Below are 6,000 nucleotides of genomic sequence, written 5' to 3' on the forward strand. Positions count from 1 at the left end.
CCAAAGCAAGGAAGAGGTACAAACAAATTGAATGAATAAATAAGCAGATGAATGACTGATGCGTGGAGGGATGAATGATTAATGAATAAATGAATGATTGATGCCTAAACGAGTGTAAGGTCTGGAGCAGCTCCTCTTCTCTGTTCTTTGAGTGTATTTTATCCTGGGAGCCCAGGAATAAAGATCCTTCCATGACTCTCACCTCTAGGATTTCCTGCTAAAGTTGAGATCACACCACTTCTGACCCCAGATGGGGAGGAGGAACAGGGACCTGGGCCTGCAGGCGTGGCCTGGAGGAAGGAGGCCCGAGCAATTGGGCCTGGGATGGGAGATGCCTGGGGCAGCCTGTAGGTTCTGACGGAAGAGATCTCCGAGGATCTCTGACAGGGTAATTTGTGGCGGCAAAGTGGGTGTTTTAAAATATAGGTTTTATTATTATTCAAGAATGGTGAGGCCAACAGATCAGAGACGATTGCCATTGACGAGATAGTCTGTTATAGATCCCAAGGGAAGAGGGCAGGCCACACCATGGGGTGGGGGGCACACCCGGAAACACCACGGCCAGCCAGGAGGCAGTGGGAATGAGGGAAAAACATGGGCAAGAGCCTTTATTGTGGTTTCCACAGGAGGGGCCAGTGAGGCAGGTTAAGCAGAGTTAGGATGAGCTAGTGTAAATAATTGTAGCTGGCTCTGGAGCATAGGGGCTGTCCCTCATTGTCTGGTCCCTGCCCTGGGGAGGATTAGGGCAGGAGGATAGACTCCAGGTGTACAAGCTCTGATAAAAGAGGTGGTTGGGGGTATGGACTCTGGATTGGTTGGTTTGCATATGAAAGTTGTACTGGCAGGTAAGTCCTTTACTCTCTGTAGGAATTAGCTAACCCTGGGACTGGCAGACCCTCGAATGTCAGTAAAGCCCCCCAATGGCAAAGCATCAAAAATACAGAAAATAAGAAGACATGCTTAATACAAAGGGAAAGAGGAGAGATTTGGATTTTCCTCTCTTAGTCCCTAACTAGACGTTCTGCAGATACTGCACCTTGGACTAGTCTCATCCTAGGGCCTGGTAGGGTAGAGAAGTCCATTTTAACCAAGCTCATGGCTGTATTATCCCAACAGGCAGGAAGACTTTGGTGACTAAAATTGCTAGACACTTTGCTCCATGAGGCGGCCTGGTGATGGCTCCAGCTTAGTCCCAGGCAACCCCTCCATGGCCCTGGCATCACTCAGATACTTGACGTGACCCCACTTCCAGAAGCTCTTGTCTCCCAGTGCGCCCAGACCCTGGCGCCTTCCAGGGGAGACGTGCCCTGTTGGGGAGGGTTTGAGAAAGCCATGTCTAGAGATCCTGGGTCTCATGGTCCCACTCAATTTTGGAGGAAGGTCTTGTCAGAGGATTCCCATGTAATCTAGACTGTGAGTTTAGGGTCAAAAGACCACTCAGAAGAGAATGTGTGTTAGATAATCATAATAAAAATGGCTCCCATTCATTGAAAGTTTACTAAGGGCTCGATGTTAGGCTCAGAGCTTTGCATTCTTTATGTCATTTAATTCTCTCATCAACCCCAGGATGTAGGTATTTTATAGATGAAACTGAGGCTGAGAGAGGTTAAATAACTTGCTGGTAAGTGGTTGACCAAGAATTGCCCCCAGATGGGTCATGGCCACTTAGAGTTGAAAACTGAGGGAGGCCTCTTCTAACCACCCCTCTGATCTTTCACTGTTTTGACCCCGTAGTTCTTAACCCTTTGGGGGCTGTAGAGTCCTCTAAGCATGTGATGAGCATAGAGCTTCTTTTCATAAAATGCACATTTTCCATTTTGCACGTTTCCCAGGCAATTTCAGGGCTCCACAGGCCTTCCTCATGCTCACCTACCCTGCTTTTGGCATTTGCTTTTTTTTCTTTCTCATAACCTAAGGGCATAGGGCAAGGCTGCGGGCCCCCAAAATCACACCAGTGAGGAATGGAATCAGACAGGACAGGTTAATCAATGAAAGCTCACCGCATGCTCCTTCCATAATTGCATTCCTGCCTTTTCATCCTAACAGCCAGCACTTAGGGTAATTGCATTCCAATAAGGCTCCCAGGTCTGGGGCCTCTGGGGTCTGCCCTGGAACCTGTTGACATGCCATCTGCTTCCAGAGGGGTTCTGGAGACCAAGACAGCCTTTTAAAATTCTTCTCTGTTGTCTTTGCTATAAGAGAGACAAAGGACTCTGTAAGAGAGCTTGTCCAAAAATCCAACTTTCTTACCCAACCCACATTAGCCCTGGAGCCAAGGAGACTTCCTCAGGACTGGGCTGTCTTTCAGGGGTCAAAACAGCAGTACCTATTATTCCAAGTGGATGACCTTTGGAAACACCTGGCTTCTGAGCAGGGTGGCCGTCACTGTCAGGCTGCAGCGAACCTACTAAAGACTAAAGAATGGAAGGGCCTGGGATCTCCTCCGGGGGAGGGGTATTATGCTGCCTCAAACAGCCCCAGCTTCACTCATTTATTCATAAGATTTATGGGAACCTCCCTAAAGGGCTTCTCCTCTTTGCAAAGCAAACCCACAGTGCAAGGAAATAGGGAATCCCCCAAGAAACAGGGATGTTTCCTGAATCCAGAAAGTCTTATTTCCAGGGATATAACTTCCTCTGAAGAAGGTCCGTGCGTTCTCCAGGCACGGTGAAGTCCATACAATTAACAGAAAAAGTGCAGGGTTCAGGGGGATTTGAGTTTCAATTTTCCAAATAGAAATGGCTTCTTTTTGGGCCCCCACCTAAAGAACAAAGGAATGAGGTATAAAATGGAGAGGTCTGGTGTTTGTTATATGACTTACCGATGCCCTCCCACCCGCCCCCCCAACCCCTGATACATCTTTCCTGCGAAGAAAACTCTTCTTTGGGGCTCTTCTTCTTCTGGGTTTGCCCCCCAAAAGCCCCCCACAAGCCCAGCTCCCTTGTGCTGCATCTTCCGGGCTGAGAGCTGATTCCTTTATCCTTGCTGAGACCTTCCCGCTCTCCCTCAGAGGAAATGGATTGTTTTAGGACGGACAGGTTCTTGCTGCAGAAGGGAGGGCAGGCGAGTTGAGTATTATTAGGTGGTTATGCCCCCTTCCCACCTTATCGTCCGTGTGACTGATCTGCAGCTTAGCTGAAAGAGCATTGCCTTTTCAGTAAGGTAGGCCACCCACGAGCTGTGTGACATTGGGCAAGTCACTTCACCACCCTGCATCTTAGTTTTCTCCCTGGGGGTGGGAGGAAGAGAGTAAGAGTTACCTTCCAGGGTTGAAATTGAAGAGATAACATGTGGCGTTTGATATTTGATTCCCCCCCCCACCTTATTTCCCTACTTGAAGACACAAACTTCTGAAGCATTTTGTAGATGTCAGAAGGCACTGCTGGTTTGTCCTGTCAGTGCCTCTTGGGCCGGCCTTTCTCCCCAGCCTTGCTCCCACCCCCATTCCATTCTTCCTTTTCCCTAACCGCTCTGGTACCTACAGCCTCAGAGAAGTTGGTTCTCACTAACAGGCTTTGCATCCCTCTGGTTCACAGCAGTGGCCAGTGTAACCTCATAACTGAGGACATCCACGGACAGGTCAATTTGTCCATCCCTGCCTCTTCTGGTTTAACACCAGGGTCCTGAGTTCCAAGTCTGTTAGGGCTGCCACATGCTTTCTATGGGTGGTGAGATTGCAGTCTGTTCATTGCACTGGGAGGACCCTGAATGGGCATCAGCCTCCGGGATGAGCAGGAGTTTGTGAAGCCTCTTCAAGTCCAAGCCCACCGCCGTCACTTCACTGTTGGCATTGCCCTTGCCAGTATCACCACCCTCACGCTAACCCTTGCCATCAGCACCCAGCCCTTCAATCTTGACTATCTGGGCTTCAGGGAACTAACACTCTAAGACACAGCAACCAGAACTTGAAAGAGGGCCCAGACCCAAATCCACTATTTTGGGGTATGTTTTGCATGCTTATAGGTTCAGTGTTTTAAACGGAATCTTGAAGTTCCTAAGTCAGTGTGTGTGTGGGGGTGGGGTGGGGTGGGGGTGGGGGAGCTTTAGGGAAAGGGTCAGAACAGGCCAAAGGAGATTAGGGATTTAATTAAATTGCCTGTTTGGGTAAAGGCTTTTAGGTACAAGGCTGATTTGCATGATAATGGCAGTTTATCTGAATTTCATTCTACTGAAGGAAGCTAATTTACACTTAATTACTGTGGTCCTAAGCCTGGCTTCTCCTTAATGCCCCTCCCCTGGGTAAGCAGGCAGCTTACCTCTCAACTTCAGCCGTGCTGGCCACTGCCAGGGGCAGACCCCCTAGTCTTCTGTCCCAATAGAAAGCCCGTCCATGCATTAGGCAATACCTAGGTGGGTTTAGGGCCTCTGGGATAACTCAGTAAAGCCAGGTCTGGTTCAGGGGTGACCTCCAAAGTGCACCATAGAGCTCCACAGCCAGACAGAGAATGGCCGCAGAGAATGGCTCTGGGAGTAGGTGCCTGGGCCTGGGTCTGGGGTCTCTGCTCCCAGAACCCCCAAACACCAAATAGCACCGCCATTCAGCTGGTTGTGTCCTGCTGTGAACAGTGGCCCTGAACGGGCAGAGGTGTGGTGGGTAAGCATGCTTGGGTGGGAGCCTGGACCAGGGCAATCCCTGGTCTCCCTGGCTGACTTGTCAGGGGGCCTGAAGGTGGAGGGGCTGCACCTTAGCGTTCGATGGTGGTAGTAACTGTTTTCCAGATAGATGGACAGCATTCAGTGACCTGTCAGGACAAAGGGAGAGGAAAATGAAAAGTTGATGGGGAGTCGGAGAACTCGGATACAGATTAGCAGGAAGCCACAAGGAGAAGGGCCTTACCGTTTAGAGGAACGGGCAGGCTAGGGAAGGGTTAAAGGGTTTGGGAACTCCTGTTTCCAATCACTTGTCAGCCAACTTCACTCTCATCCTTATCAGCAGGGATAGGGCCCCGGGGAGAGGCTCAGAAAGCTTTAGTTTCCAAGCTCTTCCCAGACTCCAAGCTCTCAGCATTCTCATTACCTTCTAAGGGCTCCCTGGCTCGGTCTGGGGGGAGGGGGTGGGTAGGCGCTGGGAACCCAAACACATTTAATGGAGTAGAGTGTGAGTTACTAAATACAGCCCTAGGGTGGTGGGGTGGGGGTGGGGGGCTGTAGAATCTCAGCAGTAAACCTTCAGAGTCAAAGTTCCGCCCCTCCTGGTCCCCCCTCAACAAAAAGCCAGATTAGTGCAGGCTGTGTCTTTGCTCCTATTTAACTCACCATTGGCCACAACCCTTCGATTTTTCTCTCTTTTACAGTTATCTCTGAGTCAGAAATCTCCATTGTGTATTTGCGCAATGACTTTTAGAACTTACGTAAAGGAACTTTCATTTCCGCTGAAATTCATCTTGGGAGATGTGACCTATGCTAGCCTTTGGAGAGGCACGCAGTTTTCATTTCTGGCATCCCACCTATTTACTAACTGTCCCTGTTTCAGCCACTAGGAAATTTGATAAACCTGCCTTCTATATCCTCATGAATGTTATTGATTTAAAAGGTGTTGCCTGGGAGTGGGGTGAGGGCAGAGTCGTCGGTCACACCAATATAGATTGTCTTCTAGAACTTGACACCAACCTGTGGTCAGTATCCTTTGGGAGTGGTTATTGAACCAGCTACTCATCTCTGGTAATGTGCTTCTCTAATGTGTAATCTGCCAATGTATCCAGATGGCTACCACAGAAAAGATACATGCCTTTCTGAAATCCAATATACTTGGTCCCCTAAATCTCCTCGATTTGTCATTCTAGTAACCCTACTAAAGAAGGAAGTAAGGTTCACGTGATATTTTGCAGCAGACAGATATGTTATGAATGCAAATGTAAATATCATAACTACAATTTTGTGAGGAGCAAGCATTGCCTGCCAGGAAGAACTGGTATTTGTTTCAGACATACCAGGGAGCGAGGTCTGTAAAAGAGAAGTGATTGAGAGGAAAAAAATGGGGATCTGAGTTAAAAAGAGGAT

The sequence above is a fragment of the Rhinolophus ferrumequinum genome, chromosome 13 (assembly GCF_004115265.2).
Source record: "Rhinolophus ferrumequinum isolate MPI-CBG mRhiFer1 chromosome 13, mRhiFer1_v1.p, whole genome shotgun sequence".
NCBI classification, from domain to species: Eukaryota; Metazoa; Chordata; class Mammalia; order Chiroptera; family Rhinolophidae; genus Rhinolophus; species Rhinolophus ferrumequinum.